We start from the raw sequence: 22,040 nt of genomic DNA, 5'->3' as shown, positions 1-22,040 counted from the left end.
TATTAAATATAAGACTAAATAGAAACAGGATTGTAAATAAGGCTCCTGATTTTGAAGAGGAAAATTTTCATAAACTATATTATTTAATTACTCAAGTCTGCCAGATTGAGGAGCCTCAGGGTTGAAATGTGGAGGAGGTATAAAGTTTTTAAAGTTTCAGATGTGAAAGCTACCTAGAACTTATAGTCCAAACAAAAGACAGTTGGAAAAAGCACCTTGTCTAATTTGATGGGTAATCATCACAGAAAAGATGTTGGTAGGTAATGCAAGGACAGAGGAAAAAGAGGAATCAGAATAGAAAGTTGTATCTCAGAGACAGGATATGCAGGAATAAAGTAAAAAACAAGTGAGAGGAGCTTGAGAAAAATATTCAGGCAGCATTTGAAAAAAAAGTTCTTATCTAGAAAAAATGTGGGAAAGGGAAAGAGAAAGACTCTTGTGCTGTGAAGAGGAATTATAATATGTGTGGGATAAACTAATGACGATCTAGGAACAGGGCAAAGTCTGGAGGCTTTCTGAGGGTGTGGAAATGGCAGATAACCAATGGGATAAAAAGGGAACAAAGCTTAGGACAGTTCATAGGCTCCAGTTGGGGTAGTGGGATAACTGTTGTTCAAAATTCAGACAGAACAGGTATGTGAAACCATATGTGTGAATGTCTCATGAAAAGGAAAAGGACCAGGTGACAAGACGGTTCCTCTGTGTATGAAGGGAGGAAAGACTGGTGTGAAGATTGGCCTATTATTCTGACCTCAGGGGTGCAAAGCTTTAAAAGAGATATTGAAGGAAACAAATTTCTATATAGTAAATGTGGGGTAGGAGGAGGAAAATTCATTAAAAAAAAGCCCCCACCTTGTACATGGTATGCAAATCTGGTACTTTGATTTACTGGAAAAGTGACATCTTGTAAAAACTAACCTTTCTGGATCTCAGTAAAGAGTTTCTGTGGTACAGGAACATATTTGATATATCCCCATAAAATATATCTCTGAGAAGAAGGAGACAAATACGGAAGTAGGGGAAATATAAGGTGGAGAAAAGTAGGAAATAGCAATTCTCTGACTGAGTTTATCTGCTGGTTTGGGTCAGGTAATTATGCTTTTTCCCCCCATGGACTGACATTATATCCTGTGCATTCTGCAGTGTTTAGTAGTCTTGTACAGATGCAGAAGGTACTCACAGTGTGGATTCTCTCTTGCTTTGCTCTTACCAGAGTTTAAAATATATGACATTTTGGCTGAAGGCATTTGTCTTTAGATGGAGAACCGTAAGTATCGTTCTGGTGTTCAGGGAAGGATTGTAAAATGGCAAACAACTCTGAGAAAGGGAAACAGTGTGGAAAGGGAAAAAAGACAGTGCAAAAAAAAGCAGAAATACAAAAATATGTAACACTCAGGAACTTTTTAACTTCCACTGTGCAGGGAGCTGTTGAGATTCTGGATCTGTATCACTTTCAGCAGTCAAACTCCCAAAGGGAAGGAGTGATGTGCACCTCCTCTGCTGCCCTGTAGTCTGGACAGGGAGACTCTGTCCAGGAAAAAGCACAGTGGGCTTTCCTCAGGGGTGGTGAGGGTAGCACATACTTGTGCCTGCAATCACATCTGACCCACAAACTGATGTGCAGACGGGTGGGTTGGTTCAGGTTTCCGGGAGCTCTGGTTCCCTACACAGTATTTAGCTTCCCAGTGCACACTGCATCCCCCTGCACGTTGGAGACTCCCAGAGCTCACCAGCCTAGTATTCTGAAGAAATGGACTCACTTCCCCAATTGTAAAACTGGGTCTTCCAGACCTCTTCAGGCCAATATAGAGTGACATTCCCAAAACTTGTATGTTACCTGGTATTCATCCTCATGGAACAAATAACTGATTGCTGAGAAGTGGCCGCACAGTGTCTGTCTGTGCAGCCCAAAGAAGTTACTGCACTGTGCAGATAAACAGTTCCCTCTAACTTGACTGCAAAGGACTGTGGTTGGAAGGAGACAAATTTCTCTGAGGCAAATGAAAAAGTGCATGCTGATAAAGATCCATACAAATGTAGAAGTTATGTGGGTAAGACAAGTAAAGAAAGCTTGGGACAAAAGAGATGAAGGTAAGGACATATTTTTTGAAGGGAAGAAAGTACTCTTAGAAGTACAGAACCAAATAAAGTTGGAGGAAGCTGGTTACAGGGGGAAGAAAAGTGTGTCCATCAGGCACAAGAAAAGTTACACATGCAAAACTAGTGAGAAAATGAAGCCATGGTATCATATATGGTTATGTCTTGTTCTGTGTGTATCAGTTTGAAGTAATGTTTAACTTTCATGTTAGAGGTCACTTCTGCAGAGCCTGTGGCTGTCCCTAAGGAGGTCAGCTGGAGCCAGGATGCCTTTGAGGAAGAGCTTCTTGGTCATTGTGTGGTTTAGCAGCTAAGGGAGTTTGGATGAGCCGTGACTCATCAAGGGGCGTGGTGGGGGAAGGGATGGAAGGACTTCTATGGGAAATAATGCTGGAAACACATTGCCAGGAGTGATGAGTGCTTAAAAACATTGCAGCTGCAGTGCTCTGGTCCAAACCAGTTTCCCAATAGCTGCTGAATAAGAAGTTGGAGGGGTCTATAGCAATCATGCACATCTTATGCATCATTTCAGAGAGCAAGAGTTAAAGTGTTGAAGTTAAGAGTGTCCTAGGTGAAATAAAGAGAATGGGATATGAAAGTATTCACAAGTTTATTCCATGCAATGTGAGTTTGATAGGTAGAGAGTAGAAAGGAGAAAAATGTGGCCAAATTCAGAGCTCTTATCCTTGTGCAGAGGTTTATTTGAATCCCAAGCTATTTGTATCCCGTGCAGGCATTTCATTCCCCATGTATGGCAATAAAAACTGGAATGACTTCTTAAGGGTGATCAGCAACCTGATCTCAAACTCAAGCTGACCTCTATCTAACACAAAAACCTGTGTTATCCCTTTGGGATTGGAAGTGTCTTTTTGCTGGATTCTAGCACAGAATGGAGACGGTCATGGTCAATCATTGATAATGATGTGCTAAAGGAGACACTCCTTGAGCTAAGTGGAAGCGGCTAAAAAACCTTTTTCACTAAACCTCCTCGGCTCTAGCTCTAAAAAGTAGGAACATATTTACACAAGCATTTTCTTCTGCTGTTTCCTCTTTGCTTTTCAGCTAGCTCGAACCTTGTGTGGATGTCCACAGATTTGGTGTTAGATCAGTCTCTCTGCTTCCATCCTGCTACTGTTTGCAGCAAAGTGCTTACCGTGGGCTATTCTGAAAGCATTGAGATGCAGCTGGGCTCTTTGTGAAGCTACTGCTTTGTTAATGAGGTTAAGAACGATAAACTGCAGTAACCATGTTTCCAGATTTTGATAATCTTTGTTATATGTGTGACAAACAAGGACATTAGAAACAGAAGTATGTACAACCATGGGTAGGACTGAAAATCTGATCAACTTTGCAAAAAATATGTTAAAAAACTCTCCAGATCTAAACTATCTCTTGAAGTCTTTTGTGTCTTATATTTATGAGTGAGTTTGTAGAAAGGTGCCTCCTTTTCATGTGTTTGCATTTACCAAAATAAAATCAGTTTTTGGAAACCAACCTTTTGACCATGAGAATAGTGCAGTGCTATCTTCTTTGTACAAATGGAAGAATTGAAGGAACAGAGCTGTGAAGTTACCTGTTCAAAGCCATAAAGGAGGCCAATGATAAATCCAGATGTAGAAGCCAAGTCTCCTAAATTGCAATCTAATGCCATTAACAAGCCAGTGAAATCAAAAGAAAGTTTGCTTTCTGATGTTACTATGAGGTGTGCCATAACAACACCTAGTATTTATCCAAGGGGAGCACATTTGAATGTGTATATTTGCCTATGGTGTTGTAAACACTTTGAAAGATTTCTTTGAATTCTAATCCTGAATTTAATATATAGCAGTTTTCTTTATAACTGTTTTTTTTCCTCAACAATTTATTCATAAGTTGTGTTTAAAACATACAGTTTAGAGCCCAACCCAGAGTCTTCTTCAGGGTTCTGAGTACCTTACACTTCAGCTTGCCTTTACAGAAGACAGTAGATGGTTTGCAGCTCAGAAAAAGGAAGTAGTGTTATTTATTGTTCTTAGCATTGGAAATCACTTTTAGAAATATTGCTGTAAATGTGTTGGAAGTCTCAAAAACTCAGGTCTGACTCTGGTTTAGCTGTGGGGGAGGTTATGGCAAGAGACCCAGCAGCAGAAGAGCTGTGAATATGGAAGCCTAATGCTGCCTGGTGCCTTGAGCAGTGTCTGTCACAGTTTTGGCAAAAGCACATATTGCTGTCTCTTGTACTTGTGTCCTCCCATACTAAGTCAGGAACATGTGCACAATACCTGTCTTTGAGATCTAATCTTTTGGGATGGTAAGCACAAATAGTTGCATTAGCAGCTGGTTTTACTTGCAGTTGAGAGTTCAAAGCAGCCCAGCAGCTTTTTGTATTGGCTAGGGAGGATTTCCTTCTGGCTCTTACCTGGGTCTGACAGAATGATGCTTTGGGCTTCCCAAAACAGGGCTAGTGTCCAGCACTGAAACACCATGGAAGCACTGTCTTAGTAGTAGGTAGCTTTGTGGTTTATTAAGAGCAAATATTAAATCATAATGGAAAACTACTTTACTTCTAAAAAAACCTCCTTAAAGCACCTTTACAGCTTCCAAATCTTTATTTTCCACAGTTGGCCTGAGCATGGGGTGATGAGCATGCTCAGAGAATATGTCTGGTTAGCAACAATCAAACCTCTAAAATATCTGCAATTCATCCATGCTTCTCCCACCAGCAGGTGTCATTCTGGAAAAAGGAAAATATTGTAAATTCCTGAACTGGAGAATTTGGCTGTGACAAAGAAGAAGAAAAAAAGTTTGCTTAAAATATAGCTTTTGAAGGATATTTCACTTCAAACTAAAACCAAGAGAAAGCTGGCTGGTCTGCAATTTTTAATAATCTTTGTGCAGTGTGTAATCTTGACCTATAAATAACAAAGGGCAGACAATTGGTAAGGCAAACCAATGTCTACTTAAAGCTGTCTTCTGCTTTTTACTGTTTTCTGTGATGTGTTTACCACTGCTTACTCACTGCCCCCCTCCATGACTATGAAATCAGCAATATTCATCAACCTTCCCACAAGAAACAAAGAATTAAGGTGCTGAATTCAGATTTCATTTACTTCTAGGTAAATTTCTTGTAATCCCATTGAAGCAACTGAATGCAGAAATGTTTGGAATTTAATCTGAAATAACCGAAAGTAGTATTTAACTTTCTACGGCATAAATAAGCCTCAAGCAGAAAATAATCTCATAATAATTTTAATATCTCTTATAGTGTTTATGTTTTCCTTTAAGTGTTTATCTGGGTGTTAGCTGCAACCTCCTTTAATATGCAGAGACTGTTTTTGATGTCTCATGATCACAGTGAGAAAGCTGTGGCAGAGTTGTAAAGAACCAAGACCCTGCTGGTTCATTGCTGAGGGCTCCTGGTCTATCAAGTCTAATCTTTGGCTGTTAAAACCAAACTTACTCTAAAATCCATGCAGGAGCTGCCTTGACCACCCTATATGCTACTGGAAGTTTGTTCCAACCCATCACAGCTCTGATGATTATAAATATTTTTCTGTCTTTCTGTCTTTTGCATTCATCCAGATCCCTTGTATCTCTATTGTCCTTTTACATTAAAGTTTCCCCCATACCATTTGTATTGGCATGCAGCTGAGAGATTTGGGCCTGAGCATCCTAGCCTGAACAAACCCAATTTGCATTTGTTTTCTTCCAGAAGCTTAGGTTTCCAGTCCTCTGGTATTACTTTAAGTTAAATTGCTCTGCTTTAAACAAAAGCACACAGAAGTGTGCTCCCTTCCTTGCTGCCTTGCATGCAATGTTAATGCAAGAGCTTCCACACCCCTCTAGAAATACTTCACCTGCTACATCTTAGCCCTGTATATAATTTCTTCCTTGTAACTTCATCACAATCATCTTCCCTTTGGCTAGTCCAGCCAGGTTTACCTTCTCAGCCATTTCTAGAAGGACTACAAAGGACTGTGTGCTACTGTGATACGATGGCGTGCCAAAACTCTTCCTGGAATCAAAGGGGAATTTGCTTGAGGGAAAACATGAAAGCAAGTTCCAAGGCTTGGCTGCAAGGAGCACATTAAAGTGGGAATTGATTTTACACTTTTAGAATTTTTATTTGCAACGAAGGGATGTAAAATTGTTGTCCTGTTGGCAGCCATGTCTTTTCCAAGATGTTATTTAATTAGAAACGTAACAACACTTTTCTTATGAACAGTACCAAGCACTCAGTTGCTGAGTTAGAAAAAATAGTATGTAAACATAGAATTTAAAACTTCACTCCAAAATAGCTAAAAGCTGTATTCTTGGGTTTGCACAAAGCCTGTATTAATGTTTTCTGACTTTTTAAGTATTTAACTTTGAAAATGTAGTGGTATTCTAAAATTTGAAGTCAGAAAGTAAAAAAGTATTGCAAATATGACTAGTTCATTATGGCCTTTATGGATCAAGATAACAAGCCATGATAATCTCCAGCAGGTTTTAGTACAGTAAAGGATGAGATTTAGACAAAGTTATTTCTTTAAAGTTTTTACTATTTTTTCCCAGGTTTTTAATTAAATGAAATAATATAAAATTATGTTTAGTCTCTTTTGGTTTTTAATTTTAGTGATTTATTTTACTAGTTTTAGAAAAAACTCATGTGCCTAAACATAGGCCTGTGCATTTTAGAGCCTGTAGGAAGCCCATCTGTCCTCTCACTGCCAGATCAAAGGTGTGGGATTTTGTCAAAGGTCAAAAATCTCCTGTAGGTCCCACAACATGCCAGCCCTGCACATATATAATGGGTACTCCAGGGTATCCTAGCAGGCATTAGGTACCTTCTTTTAGGAACCTGAATTTCCCCTTTAAAAAACTGCTGTAAATGGTAATATGCCTCTGCAAATACTTAAGAAAATTAAAGATATCACGTCTGGGAAGGTAATTCCCTCTAAGGTGTTTTTTTTTTTCCGGTCAACAAGGCATAGAGGCAGGAGAGTTCTTTCATATCTAACAAGGACAGAGTTTCTGTATTCAATGGGATGCTGTCAAGGGTCTGTTTTGAATTCCAGTGGCTGAACTGAACCTGTGTGTGAGTTGGGAGTGGCTCTTGTTGAGCAAATGCACCACAGAGGTCCTGGCCAGGAGCCTGGGGCTTCTCCTCAGAACTGTAGTGGTTGGAGGCTCAAAACTCTTGGGAGTCTGGCTAAAGGAAGCTTAATTCCCAATTTTGGGCATGATGCAGCAAACTAATTTTCCTGGAGAAAGTGGTAATTTCAGGCAGCAAGACACTCCGATAGACACAAGAAATACTTCTTTAATTAAAAAAAAACCTTTTTTAATTAAAGAAATGAAATTAAAGAACACAATAATTACATACACAATTAGAAACTTATATTAATCAGGTCCAGTTTTCATGGTCTGCTGAATAAGAGGGAAGTTAAAAATCTTGACTATACTAGTCACTATAGTTATATATAAATTGCACAATGTGGGGTTGAGCATTTCTGAATTGTTATTTTATAACAAGAGCAATTTGTTGCATATAATACATAAAAATTATATATTGTATATGTATAAAATACATAACTCATCCTAAAATAAAATTAAAGCTAATGGAAAGTAGTGAATTCCAGATAAAATCCACCATAGGCATTAATTAGGATTGTGTAGACAGAGAACACTTTCCTGTGAACTTTTTAAAATCACTCACTAGCATTATGATTGATAGGAGTTTGGACTACTTTTGTAGAAGTTAAAGAAATGAAATTGTTGCAGAAAAGATAATGATGGACAGAACAATCATAACATCTGAGTTAGTGATGTACAATATTAATTTTATAGTTTGGGTGTGAAAGAGAGAACTGTTTCCATATAGTCTGTGTTTTTCTTTTTTTTCCCAAGTATTTATCAATCTTTTTCAGGATGGACTCCCAAGGAATGGCTGCAATGGTTGTTTGAAATAAGAAACAGATACCCTTGGTGTCATTCATCTCTGATCACTGGGAATTGGAGCTTGAAGGAAGGTGGAAGAAAACTCCTGCAGAGAGTAGGAGGAATAATTTGTCTTGTAAGGGGGGTATAATGGCATTTTTAAAGCTTTTACCAAATATCAGGACATGTGATAAGAGTTTATGGATTGGGAATTAATGAAAGATTGTGAAATGGGGAAGAATTCACATTATGGGAAGCGATGGAGAACTACAACCTAAGCACTCTGAAATTTGTGACCCAGCCCACAGAATATCTTGAGGTGATAGAACAATCTCAGATGACTGTTGTTTAAAAATATAATTTGCAAGCCCCTGCACCCTTCCCCAGACAGACTGGGAAAATACATTCCTTTTATTAATATTACTTCAGGGGACTGGAGGGTAATCTGAGCAGTGAAACATACAGTTTATGGGACTTGCTACAGAATTCAGATTAAAAAAAAAAGGCAGTGCTTATTTGTACCTGGGAGCTGGTATCTGTTTTAAAAAATGCTGTTCAAAAGAGATTTTTTTTTACCTTTTTATATGTATTAAATAACACATCTATATGATGAAACATGAAATGCATAATTGAAACAATGACTATAAGTATAGAATTGTGTAAATACTACCTAAATAATATCTGTAAATATTAAATAAACTGTTTCATTTCTAGAGGTTACAGAAAACACTTTAGGATTTTATACAGTCTTTCCACCTCTTCCCCCACTAGTTTTTAATATAATTGCAATTTTAGAGCTAATCCATATATTAACTTTTTAACATTTGCAGTTGCATTAAATTTTACTGAGGAACAATTTAGTTTGGGGAAACCGTTGAATCTGTGGTTTGTGTTGTTTGAACAAGAAGTCCCTGAGTATTTGTCCCAAATGCCAATATTTTTCCTACACTGGCAGCTGTATATTTGTGGTCACCTGATGGTAATGCATGCAAAGACCCTGTGCAGCAGCAGTGCCTCTCACTGGGGATAGCAGGAGGGAAACTGGAAGTAATCAAAGCACACAGAATTTGCTCTTCTTGGTGGAGGTCTCATGTAGGCAGCACTTGAATGACACTTTATTTTTCCGGATCAGGTGAAGGTAAGAGATAGAAACCATTTGCTTCTGTTCCCTGGAATGGGCTGGAAAGAACAGCTCTTCTGAGACACAGCTTTACACTGAACATGAGCAGAGCAGTGTCATCAGCAATTCTGAAAATGTGTTTACAATGGTTGGGGAAAATATTTAGTCAGCATTTAAATATATTAGCTCATACACAAATTTTAGATGTCTACTGCACTTAACATTTCCAATAACTGGTTTCCTTGAGATTTTTAGTGATACAAATTAATAACAAAAGTCAGTTAATACAGAGTGCAGTTATGAGACCAAAACACATGTGGTTTAAATTTAAAGAGTTAAATGTTAGCATTTCCCTATAGAGAAAGGTTATTTGGGCAGTGGTATACTGACATTATCACCACCCACAGAGAAGGGGACCTCTTGATCATATTGGTTACGCAGAAATTCAAAAAAGGAAAACTGTAGGTCTAGAGGGTTTGCTTGGTATAAGTGAATCACACAGGAAAAATGCTGATACCCAGGGTTGTTGTAGTGACTTTCTTTGATGGTTAGAAAGAGAAATAAGCACAGGATATTTTTGTCAAGTTAGAGGGTTTAGATTGCTGCTTGCAAGGTAAAATTTATCTTAGTTATTAATATAGTGGAAAGTTAAATGATGATCATGGAAATATGATAATAAGTGCTGTTGGAAAGCGGACAGAATTTTTTTTTTGTTTAAAATATGTTCTGTTTTCTATTTAAAATATTCCAATGTGTTAACAGTTGGGCTGAAGGGCTGCTAAGAACATGAATGTGGAAAATAAAGGAAAGCTTCTGTCACGAAGATGTTTCTGGACATTGCCATGCTGTTTCTGGCAAATCATATCTGATAAGATACAGGTAAAAAAACAGCATTCATTTAGCAGAAAATAGTGCTATCTGTATGTCTGGATTTCTGTTTGAAAAAGCAACAACAATAACAACGACAACAACAACAATAATAATACTGGACCTAGCTAGAAAAAAAAAATCAAATAATAAGAAGTTACTAATTTGCCACTACTTAATGTTAATTTAATCTGACAACTGCCTATAAGCTTCTTCTATTATTCCTGGAAGAAAGTGACATAAAATTGGACGGGTTTGGGTAGTTTCATACAGACATGGGACTGCACAGAAAAGCCAGATATCAGCATCACTGCATGTAGGGAGCTCTTGTCTCTGACCCTCAGTTTGTTAGCTTGAACACAGGCTGAACTAGCCCAGGCTACCAGTCCTGTGCCCTTTGGCTTTTGAAACTTTCCGTATGAGATATAGTTTCAACATGAAAAGTCAAAATATAGTGGTTTACGATCACTTTTGCTTTGTTTGAAGCTAAAACTCAAAACAAAACTCCTGGTGTATAGAACTGTATGAAGGAAAATACAAGAAAGTTAACACAAAAACTGCAAACTGAGCAAGCTAGTTTCACTCAGTTTCTGCAAGTTCACTTTTCAATTGCACATGTGACAGATGTCAAAAATGAGTTGGTTTCACAACCCCATGGCACAGATAAACAGCTCTAAAGCTTCACCTTCTGTTCGAGCAAGGTCTTGCTCTCATTCTCTGTCTTAGCTTATACTTTTGACATCTGCCAGGACATGAAATTTTCTCAGTTCTAGGCTAGTTACGTTGAGCTTTTGTTCATCTGTAGAACAAGAAATTTGTGGTAAGACCTAAATTCAGCCTGTTTTTCACAGTTGTATCCAGCACTGAGAACTCATTTCCCAAATCTTTATCATTGCTCTAAATGGCTCCTAGTCCCAAAATGAGAGTAGACACTTCGCCACTTGGAGGTCATGCAAGCATTCACATGCTTTAAGTTCAAAACCTGGTATTTCAGGGGTACTGAACACCTGCTGCTCTTCCTAGCTTGTATAGGAGCTGCAGGAACTCATGCCCTTGTGAAGATCATACCCCTCATCTCAAGGGGTCTGCTCTTATTCACAGTGGGGCAGTGAGCAGTCCTCTGCTCTGTTTTCAGCTTCTGTAAAATTTTAGTGAAACACAACAAACTGATGCTGCACTGATATAGAACTGCTTTCAGCTGGCTGGTGCAGTGCTCTGTTTTGGATTCAGTATGAGAATTATGTTGATAACACACTGATGTTTTAGTTGTTGCTAAGTAGTGCTTACTCTGAAGGACTTTTCACTGTCTCATGCTCTGCCAGTGGGCAAGTGCACAAGAATCTGGAGGGAGCATGGCCAGGACAGTTGACCTGAAGTAGCCAAAGGGATATTCCATACCACAGAATATCATGCCCAGTATATAAACTGCTGCAGTTTGGCCAGGAGCTGCTATCAGTGCTTGAGGGTGGGCTGAGCAGTGTGTGGTGAACAAATATATTGAGCATCACTTGTTTCTGCTGTTTCTGTTGTTTCTGGGTTTAATTAACACTGCCCCTAGGTCCTCAATGTATTTTCATGACAATTGTTGTTATCTTAATATTTTCTTTTGTTTCAATCATTGTTCATCTCAACACAAGAGGTTTACTTTTTCTTCTAATTCCCACCAGTGCAGGTGGGGAAGTGAGCAAGTGGCTGTGTGGTACTTGATTGCCATCTGAGGTTAAACTGTGAGAGACACAGACACTTTCAACAGAGCATCGCTGAGTACTTATGAGTTCAGACAGGTCAGAACTCCTTTGTTTGCTGGGCAGCTGGTCCATTTTCTTTCCCCAAAAATACTGAGGAACTGAGCTCCTGAGTTTTCTAAATTATCACTGATGGAGAAGCAAGACCTCAGCAGCAGTGGGGCTAAGGTAGGAGGCTTCTAGATGTAGCTCTCACACTTTGGCAACTTAGTTGAGAAGAGCTAGAGTGATGCTCAGAAAAAAAAAAAAAAAAATCAGTGAACTTATGTGCATGTATTTTGGTTATTCACGTGTCAAAATTTCCTGGTGAGCTGGTATAGAAAAGTGCAAGGGGAAGGGCTGAGTACAAAATTTTAAGGGTGTATTGAAATATAGCTCACAGACTTGAGCTACACAAGACTTCTTGTGAGTGGAATTTACAATAGAATAGCTCACCTTTGCACAAGAGTGATTTTTTTATAGAATGATCACGTTACAAAAAAAAAAAAAAACCCGAAACATTGGACTATTGGTGGAACGCAAATATTATGTGACTGAATCTCACTTGGTATTTTAAACCATGAGAGTTTAGATCTGAGTCATCATAACTTGTAAGTAGGATATATATACATATATATATATATATGCATATATAGCATGCAGGCTTTAAACAAGGCTTCTTGGGGTCATTTTCCCCTCAAATTGCAGATTTCATTCTCTGCTACTGTAAATCATTATAGCCTCAATCAAAAGTCAGAAGTCAGCTTAGTTGCTTCCAAAATTTGAAAACAAACTGGACTAGAAATCTTTACAAGTTACTACTTTCTTCTCTGTTTCACCCCTTTGATTTTCAGAGCCCTTGGGCCATCAGGCCACTTTACACTTTTCTTACACCCCTGCTTCTCCACGGTGCTTCCTGCATGGAGCTGGTGTTAGAATTTGCCCAACCTCTAATTTGTCCCAGCAGAGCACTCAGATCTTGCATTAGAAGCAGAAACATAGTTAGTACTGCTAAAAGAGCATCTTTAACCCAAGATCTTTATTGGACAACTCCTGTAGTTAGAGCAAGAGCTGGAGAAGATAGCACATGAGTAACTGCTAGCAGCCCCAGGGGCACATGTGGGGAAAAGTTATTTTTCTTCCTTTTTACCTTTTAATTCATCACTTGACTTTAAACATGCACTTAGCCAAGCTATGCAGAGAGTGAATTGCTGAACAGAAGACTGTAAGGTAGGATTAGAGGCTCTGTTCAAGACAAAATCTGCTTCAGTCTAGAGAACAATCCCACCACAAAATAAAATTAAAAGTAATGAGATTTCCCACTGTTAACTTAATAGCAGCAAACCACATGTTCTAAACAATGTTCTATTTTTTTTTTCTTTTGGTATAAGGACTCATTTTTAGTAACAAACCCCAGACTATTAGCCCTGCCATTTTTCCACTGCTGGAGGAAAATGTGGACTCTTGCTGAGCTGTATGGTAAATATCTTGGATATATCTGAATCTACCACCAGTTAAAAGGCTTCTAAAATGCTAGCATGGAGGAACCAGTTTAAGGTAGAGGAAAAGGGAAAAAAAATGGGAAAAAGAAGAAACATCGCTTTGGATCTTTCTATCTATTATTTTTTTAGATTATATTTCTTCTGGGCTCCCAAAATCTTCAGTAACAAACAAGTTTTCTTTTAAAAAGTATTAAGTTATCAAATCATTTGCCAGGTCCTAATATTAAATCCTAGCAGTCAGCAATGTTTAAGTTCAGCCATATCATTTTGCTGAGTAAGTCATGCTAAAACTTAAAGTTTTCCCCTCAAAATGGTCTTTCCAAATGAGATTGATATTGTGAGAAAAAAAGAAAAAAGAGAAGAACGCCTTCATCATGAGGAATTATGGAATTAATTTTCTTTATACACTCTGTTTGCACAAGACATTTTTGTTAACTCTTAATAAAAATACCATTCAGCTGCTACTTTCATTGTTTTCATCCTGGGACCAATACAACATTGTCATTATTGGATATAAAGTGCTGTAAAAACAAATCTAATTTGTTAAGTTTATTTTGATAAGAAATAAATATAAAGGTAGTGAATAGTTTGTACAGTGCTGCTATCATAGGACTCCTGGGTATAATTTATATAAAGAAAATAAAAAAGCATACATAACTTTCTAGTTGATTTCCTTTAACAGGGCTAATTGAAAACAGTTTCTGTTATTTAAAAGTAATTTATTTTAAATATGCTTTTTAAAACAAAGTTCTTATTGATATCCATTTTAAGTATATTATCTCAGTGTGGGATACAAGTAAAAGGTCAAATCTTGTAGGAGTATTTTCTGTATGACTCAGTTCTGATCATAGATAAACTTATCGGGGAAACCAAATTAGTTAACCTTTTCACTACCAAAAGCTCATTTTAACGGGCTACGACGGTTTCTTTCACAAATACAGGACTTCAAAGCTCATACTTCTGTTCTGAAACATGAAAAAGAGAATGCTAATTTCTCTTTTCTCTCTCTGATAAAAGGCAAAGGTTTGTGATTTTAACATGAAATCAGGCTTGTTGAGGTTCAGTATTTAGGCACAGTAAGCAATACATTATTAATTTTAAGTCACGAACTGCTGTGCATAGTGGTGCAGAAGCAGATGCACTTTTTTTTTACTTTGATTATGTCTGTAATTTATGGACACTGTTGAATGATGTATTTCTTCTTGCCCAGTAGCGTAATCCATATGTATGGATCTGATTACTGGAGCAGTGAAAGACAAAATGGCTGTAGGTGGCATATCTCTGGAAAGCAGCCTTTCCATATGGCTTGATAGGTTGTCCAATTCCTGCCCACTTAACTGGTTTGCGACGTTTCTCAGAAATCCCTTCAGCTCCGCTTCCTCCTTTGTTTCCATTGCAGCGGCACTGACAGTTCAACGACTTGGGTTGTTTCAATACTAACTCAACAACACCAGAAACTGCCCTTCTTTCCTAAAGCCAGATCCAGAGTGATTAAAAGGCTTTAATGGACTTCTGATCTGGGACCACACTCATGTCTGGGAAAAACGCTATCAGATGCTAATGTGCCAAACCCCTCTCCATGGCATTTGGCAATCTCACCTCTTACCAGCACAATTTAATGTGGTAGCTGGGGGACAGTTTGACTCATGGAGAGTTTTGCCTGTGAACTCATTCCTACCACCTTTACTTACTTTGCACAGTATCAACACTCACTGACTTGAGTGAAAAATTCTGCTGAAAGGGACTAAAAGTGATTTCTCTCTAAATGGCTCCCAGAGAACTACATTGCAGGCAGTATCTGGAGGAGAGCTCTTGAGACACAGATATTAATAATATTTCTAAAGTTCAGTGAAGTAAACACATAAAAAATATCCAAGAGTGAAGATATCTAGAAATCTGGTTTTCAAGGTCAAAACACATAGCCTATTAGCTGAGCTGTAGGAGTATACTGGTTCTGCACAGCAAGAATTAAAAAAAAGCCCAAAAAAAATGTCTGTAAGGCTTGTCCCAAGTTGAACTCAAATGGGCTTGGGGTGGAAATTTTGCCAGCCCTGGTCATATGCAGTTAAACATTTGTCTCATGCTGGTAGTGGCAATGAATATTTTTTTCTTCCATAATTTACAAAATATGAGCAAGTAGGTAGTTAAAGCATTTCCATTCTTCCATGAATGGAATAATTGTACATGGTATTTTCTAAGCAGAGAAATAACTGGCACTTGGGGAATTACTTTGTCACTCTCATAAAATGCAATTTCATCCAAATGGGAAAAATAATGCAATTATCTGGGCAGATAATGAAGCACCCTTGGCATACATGGGCAGTAAAGATTGTGCTTTATTTCATGAACAAAAGATGAGTGCTTCGTAAAACTTGTTGGATTGCTTTTAATTATTAAAAGAGCAAATTCATGGTTTCTTTGTGGACTAGTCATACTGTATAGTATTTTCTTTTTTGTTCTATTTAAATTTAGATTGGTTATTCATACTTCCTGGCAGTGGTTATAAGAGGAGGATGACTGAGAATTTAGTAGGTGAGTTAATCTCATTTTTACTGTGTCTCAAGACCCACCCACTTTCCCTTCATATGACTCGATACCAGAAGGTTCTTACAGGTTTTGCAGAGTGAGACCAAAGTTTTGACCTTCTTTTCTGCCCTGATTTTTTTTGCTCCCCTTTATTTTTCTGCACATTTGTCATTTTCTAGCCCCTCTCACCAGCCAGACACTCAGCTCACATCCATATGTGCCTTCTCCCGGCAGATACCGGGTGGGATTGCCCAGTGGGCATTTGAGGTCAGGGAGTCAGTAGTGTGGTTGGCTGGCAGCTGGCTGAAGCCCTGAGCTCCCCAGGAAAACCATATCTGTAGATCCATGCCCTGAAAATGAGCACACTCCTAATGTCCATAAGGAATTACTTGAACTTTAGGGCTGCTGAGAGGGGGTGGATTTGTATAATAGGTGAGTGCAGTGAGGTGTTGAAGCTGTTCTCCCTATTGAAGTATTACAGCTTCAGGGGTGGTTGTCAGGGGGCATAATAACATGGAGGGTCGTACCACAGCCCCACTTTCAGCCTGAGTTCTTGCAGAGGTTGTGTATGGGTCTCCTCTTTTCTATTTGGCCAATTATTTTCATGTGTTTTTTAGAAAAGCTGGTAACTTTGAGATCGTTATCTCATTTGGCTTCTCTGGCCAAGGAGTTCAGGTTTTCAAAGAGAAAAGACACAGATGTGCACATGCAGACACTGACACTGCCTTCAAAACAGACCCAAGTTACAGACAGCAGAGAAATCTTTTTGGCATTCTTGCACTAGTGGTTGCACTAGATAAGGATTTTCACTGGGAAATTTGATCTAGGTGTAGTGTCTCTAGATGTTTTGCTTTCTGACTTTCACTGAAAAATGTTTGAAATGGGCCTGGAATGTGCTGCCAATCTCATTATCTGAGATAAAGAGAGTAAGGGAGACTGCAAATGGCTCAATGCATCTCGTACCAGGTATATTAAAACATTGTCCTGATGTCAGAGAAATACACAAACCCTCTGTGATAAATCTTTCTGGTGTACTCACAGCTTCTGAATTTTGCTGTATACTCTCCAATGCTTCCACTCCTAAAAAAAAAACCTCATTGTCCTGAGCCTTTTAAATAAAGCATTGCCAAAACATGACACCATTTAGCAATGGGCTGGAGACACCTTTTCTCTCCCCACTGCCCTTCTGGCTCGTGGGTATTTGACATGCTCAGCGCTTCCTCTAATCATGAAGTGACAGCACAACCCTGTGCACTGCTCAGCAGCTGAGCACACACTCCTTCTTCTGCTGTAAGCCTATGATGAGCACAGCAGCAAGACAGCTGTGCTTGGGAATGGAGTTTCCAGGTTTTTGCAGTGAAATATGCAGAACTTTAAAGCCCAGAAGTGACAGTTTTGAGCTAGAGGAAGGTTAGCTTGTTTTTCCCCAAAATGTCTGTTGGTCTTGGGAAAGATATAGCTTCTTTCCAAACCTCACCACACTTATAGTCCTAGACTATCTTGGCTGCAAGAACAATAAAAACTACCTTCAACTTTATATTTTCTTTTCCATTTCAAGCCCTCTAAATTATATGTTGACATTCTCACTGCTAGCTGAATAGCAGCATATCTCACATTATTGCTGTCCTCATGTGGGACATGTGGCAGGATGTTAAGGAATATGCCCAAAGCAGTGTGTCGTGGACTTCACCTGCAGCCAGGTACAAAGAGTGAAGGTTGCAGCAGCTTCCAAAGGACAGGTTCATACAAGAATTGAACACTTTAAATCTAAAATGTGAGTGTTTTGAAGGATCAGGGTTTAAGGATTTCTCTTGGCTTCAGCTGCATGCAAAGCTGGGACATCTCTCACTGACAAAGAAACCAGTCTTTTGGACCAAAGTGGTAAACAACAGATTGAGTGTTTCTGCTTCCCTGCTTCCCAGTGCCTCACACTCCTGAGTATTGATGCCTCTTATTAGTGATTATGATCCTGAAACCTTTCCACAGGTTTGCAGTTCTGCAAATAGGAAGCAATAGTTAGGAATGATCACTAAGTGTGGTCCTGTTTTGTATGTGGGCTTCTCTAAAGGTTGACTGAACAGTGTCCCACCATGGCTAATTTTTCCCTGCAATATATTATCTCTAAGAAAGCTGAAGCCATACAATTGACCCTTTGCCCTTTCACTACATTTTTATGTTCTGAGACAGGGAAAAAAAAATCAGCTTCTTTTTTTTTTTTTTTTTTCCCCCAGCTGGGAGAGACAGTATATATATGCTTCTAATGTGCTCTTCGACTCATTACCCAGCTGCAGAAAGTGCTCCAGTATGCAAGTACAGGAGATGTGTTTGTGTCTGGTCATCTCTGGAATGCGTAGCCGGCGAGCGAAAGGCTGGGAAACTCTTGTGGACGGCTGTGCCACTGATGACCTGCCAGCACTGACAGCCTGGTCTCTGATGCTGGAGGGGAATCATGGGTGTCTCTGCAGCACTGAGGGTCTCCAGAATGATGGGAATTTGAAAGCTGGAAGGATGTCCTATACCAGGATCTCCTGGTGTTTGCTGAAGTCCCTTAGGGCCTTGCAACTGGCACTCAGCAGTTTGTAGGATTGGGCTTCTGCTGGCTGGAGAGAAAAAAACCTCATTGGTGCAGCATTTCTGTGTGTGCAAAAGGCCTGCTAGAAAACTGATGAAATTAAAATGATCACACATGTCCTTCAGCTTAGGAAAAGAGAGCTCTAAGTGAGAGCATGTGTGCTCTTACTGGGGCTGAGAAAATGTCAGTCTGATGTTCTTGGGAAGTTCATATTGATACAAACAGGGAGGCTCCCTGCTGCCCACAGATTTCCCACATAAAAGTCCTACTGGTAGCCGTGGGAACTTAGCAGCAGCCACGCTGTGGCTAAAGTCACCACTCTAAAAATGCAGTGAAATTAGTGTTCATAAAAGTGAAAAACATGCCACAAGAATGAAGATGTTCTGATTCACAGCCATGAAAATTACATGAGTTCTGGCATTAAAAAAAAAAAAAAAGGCAGCTAAATTTCGCAGTTATTCTGGCTTCAGAAGGGGATTGCTGGTGAATTTTTAAGAGTTTCCTTTGAGAAAAAATTCTTGGCTATCCTCAAATCAATTTGTTGCACCAAAACATACCCGCCTCTCCCAAGTGGTGCCCACTGGTCCTTCTCGCCAGCCCGGTGGAAAGGGCCGATCCTGTGCTGCACAGTGGCCCCTAGTGAAAGTGAGTAGTTTGTTCCAGAGTCAGTGAAATAATTTCCAGCAGCTGGTTTGTTACTAATTTCAGTTCTGCCTTCCAATCTGACCCTCATCTCACTCAAACTATGCCACTTGCTATGTTATTTTTTAAGACAAATAAAAAGACCTCACAGGAGGGCATGATGGACCAACAGACTTGTCCCAGTGTAAGCTGAGCATGGACCTGGGACTCAGAGGCAAAGGTAATATTAGGAATAATGCAGCCTTAGCAATATAATTTACCACCATTTTCAGTTTGAATTTTTTTTTTTTTCTTTTTTTTTCCTGCTATGCGTGCTATAAGGAGATGGGACAGTTATGCCAGCTGCCACTCTTGCTAGCTAGAATTTGGATTTCTGTGTTGCATCTCTGTTCCAATTACACAGACTCGCCCTCAAAGAGATATTCTTATCCCTTGCAGCTTTTATGTTCTTGCACCACAAGGATCTGAAACATCAAATCTGCTTGTTCTATCAATCCTGTTTTCCTTGATTTTCTAGGAGAGATGCTACAAAGTGACAAGCATCGCTCTCTTTCCTCCTCAAGGTGCTCCCTCTGCCACCATGCCATCTTGCAGAGCAGCAGCAGTAAAAGCTACCTTGGGGAGGAGGTGACAACTGGCTATTGTTCTCGCTGGGCAGACACCACCTTCCCATCCCCACCCCCATGCCAGCAACAGCTTATGACAGCAGCAATCTTAAAAATAAAACAGGAAATGATTTCAATAGGGGATGTGGTGGCTGACAGAGAAAAGTGGGGTAGGTCTGAAGTGCTGTTGTTCTTTCATGTGAGCACCAGGGCCCTGCAGAAAGGTTGCAAAGGAACGAATGTTTGTGCAGCCTTTCATGTGGCAGAGGGACCTGTGCTTGTTTTTGTTGTTGCTGCTGCTGAGACCCATTGTGGTGGCTGTCCTCGTGACCTGGGTCCCAACACTGCTGGTCGTGGTGTGGCAGCATTTTGCTGGAGCTGTGTGGTCCCGAGGTGCTGTTGGCACACACTTGCCAAGTGTGTAGGCATTGCTCAGTGGTCTGGCCTGAGTCTGGGCCACTGTGATAAACCCTTGACTTCAACTCTGAACTACTTCCTTGCACTACCTGTAGCTGGGCTAGCTGCGCTCTGGCCAGTAAACAATTCACTTGCCCACCACATTCCAGTAAGATATTGTTTTGGTCTGATGCCTGAAGGAAACATCTATTTAACCTGCTATTTATTCTGAAAAGAAGCTTCAGCATTTGACTGAATTATTGAAGAGGAAGGCTTCAAATGCCCCAACCCTGCATGCTAAGAGCTCCTCATCCTCCCTGTTTTCTCCTGGAGGGTCAGCTGAAAGAAAGAAGAGGACTGGGTGAGTGCTGCTTCAAGAATATGGAGCAGTCAGAGCCTTTCAGGCTAAAATGTGCTTCTTGGCCTTGGAAAGCTAGTGTGTTCTTGGAGATAATGTCATGGGCTTTGAAATAAACTTTTGGTCTGCTTCCACCAGCTTTGTATTTATACTGAACTTCTATTTCTCTCACCAGATGAGTTAAGTGTTTTTTTTTTTTCCTGTAGTATTCAAATGCTTGGAATAGAGGTTCAAATCCTTCTGCGCCTTCAAACACAAACATACCATTTCTGGGTCAGGAAGTCCCTGACCTCCAAATCACTGGAGGTTGACAGAGTATATCACAGTAGTTTTACTATAGGCTTGCCCTAATCCTGTACTCTTCCCCATTTTCAGCTTTAGAGATGGGATATTGGGCTAGAGGGACCTTTAGTCTGACCTCCTAAGGGCGTTTTTATGGTCTTTTGTCTTTATCTGGTGCCTCTGGGGGCTAATAAAGATTTTGTAAATATAAAGAAGTCATTGTGATCCAAGAAGAAGTTGTGAGCATAGGAGGACTCTCCAAGCCCGGTGCTCCCTGGGAGCAAAGGTCTGATAAGGGAAGTGGGTGTCTGGCAAGCACTGATGAAACAACTTCCAAACTCTATCAGTTGCTAGATAGATGGTCCTCAGTGAGTAATGAAAATAACTGTTTCTGGACACTTCTTAACACACAGTTTAAGATTTGATAATTTCATATAATACGTAATTTATCATTTGGTTTTCTTCTGGCATTGGCCCATAGTCCTCATTGGAAACTACAGATCTACCTCTCTCCTTTGGCTTGTAATTTTTTTTCTTCAAGGAACAAAGAGGTCCCCAAAATGGACCTGTGCCCCCTTTGCCAAGCCCTGGAGGCCTGCTGAGCTTGCAGACCTTTCCTGCAGCATGGGCACTGGTGCTTGTTGTTCGCTCTTATCTAAGTGGAGCAACTCCAGCATCACAAAGAAGTGCAGGGTGTCAGGCTTGCTGAGACCTGTGGTGTCTGTGCTACCACTGGCTCTGGGCTCTGAGATATCTTCGGTGCTTAGAGGGCTTTGAGGCAGCACAAAAGCATCTGCTCAGACTCCTCTGAGCTTGTTTCCTATTCTGCCTTCCTCTGCTCTCTGTTAGATCAGAGGGAGCAAGCAGGACAGAAATCCCTCAGGTAAATCCATTTTTCTTTTCCTCTTTCAATTTGCTTTTAGAAGGCGTTTCTACGTAAGGTTAGAGCAGACTCATGGCTGAGAAAGGACCTCACCCAGGCAATGAGAAAGGCTTGCCCAACTGGCCCCAATACCTAACCTGTGCCTGCCTCTCTTTGGGGGCAGCACAGCTTCTTTGCCATATGAAGAGAGAGGAAAGAAGAAATTAATATTCTGATGTGAAAAAATAAAAAGAAGGCAGAGAAGGATTTTTAAGAATCCCTTCATTTTTCCATCCTCCCCTGCTCCTTCAAGCCTAGAAAAATCCTTTTCAGTATGACATCAAGCCTGTAAGAAGTCTTCTTCTCTTTTTTTAGTTATGTGTTGCAGAAGGATTTAGAGCTATGGTTTCCCAGTCCTGCACTGAAGCCGCTTAGCCTTCACTTGCATCTTTGTGATCCCTGTGTTCTGAGCTGGAGCTTCAGTATTCACAGTTGCAAGGAGCACACTGTTTTTAAAATCAGTCCCCACATCTCCATGTTTTGTGCACTCCCCAAATAGTCCTGAAGAGTCAGATCTCTGTGTGCCCAT

The 22,040-nt window shown here is 39.8% G+C and overlaps 2 long non-coding RNA genes across 8 annotated transcripts in view; both read left to right on the top strand.

Annotated features, from left to right (window-relative positions):
• LOC128803347 (uncharacterized) overlaps positions 1-9,833 on the top strand; it is an 85,675-nt gene extending 75,842 nt beyond the window's left edge. For all 7 annotated transcript variants that reach the window (XR_008435697.1, XR_008435690.1, XR_008435696.1 and 4 more), the window contains one exon: positions 7,986-9,833. This is a non-coding gene — a long non-coding RNA (uncharacterized LOC128803347). The remainder of the gene's footprint in view (positions 1-7,985) is intronic.
• A 50-nt stretch (positions 9,834-9,883) lies between these two features.
• Positions 9,884-20,393, top strand: LOC128803349 (uncharacterized). The gene is made up of 3 exons (XR_008435701.1): positions 9,884-9,994; positions 15,681-15,740; positions 17,966-20,393. It is a non-coding gene; the product is annotated as an uncharacterized LOC128803349 (long non-coding RNA).
• The last annotated feature ends 1,647 nt before the right edge of the window (positions 20,394-22,040 follow it).

The sequence above is a fragment of the Vidua macroura genome, chromosome 2 (assembly GCF_024509145.1).
Source record: "Vidua macroura isolate BioBank_ID:100142 chromosome 2, ASM2450914v1, whole genome shotgun sequence".
Taxonomy (NCBI): Eukaryota; Metazoa; Chordata; class Aves; order Passeriformes; family Viduidae; genus Vidua; species Vidua macroura.
This window is presented reverse-complemented; position numbering and strand designations above follow the sequence as displayed.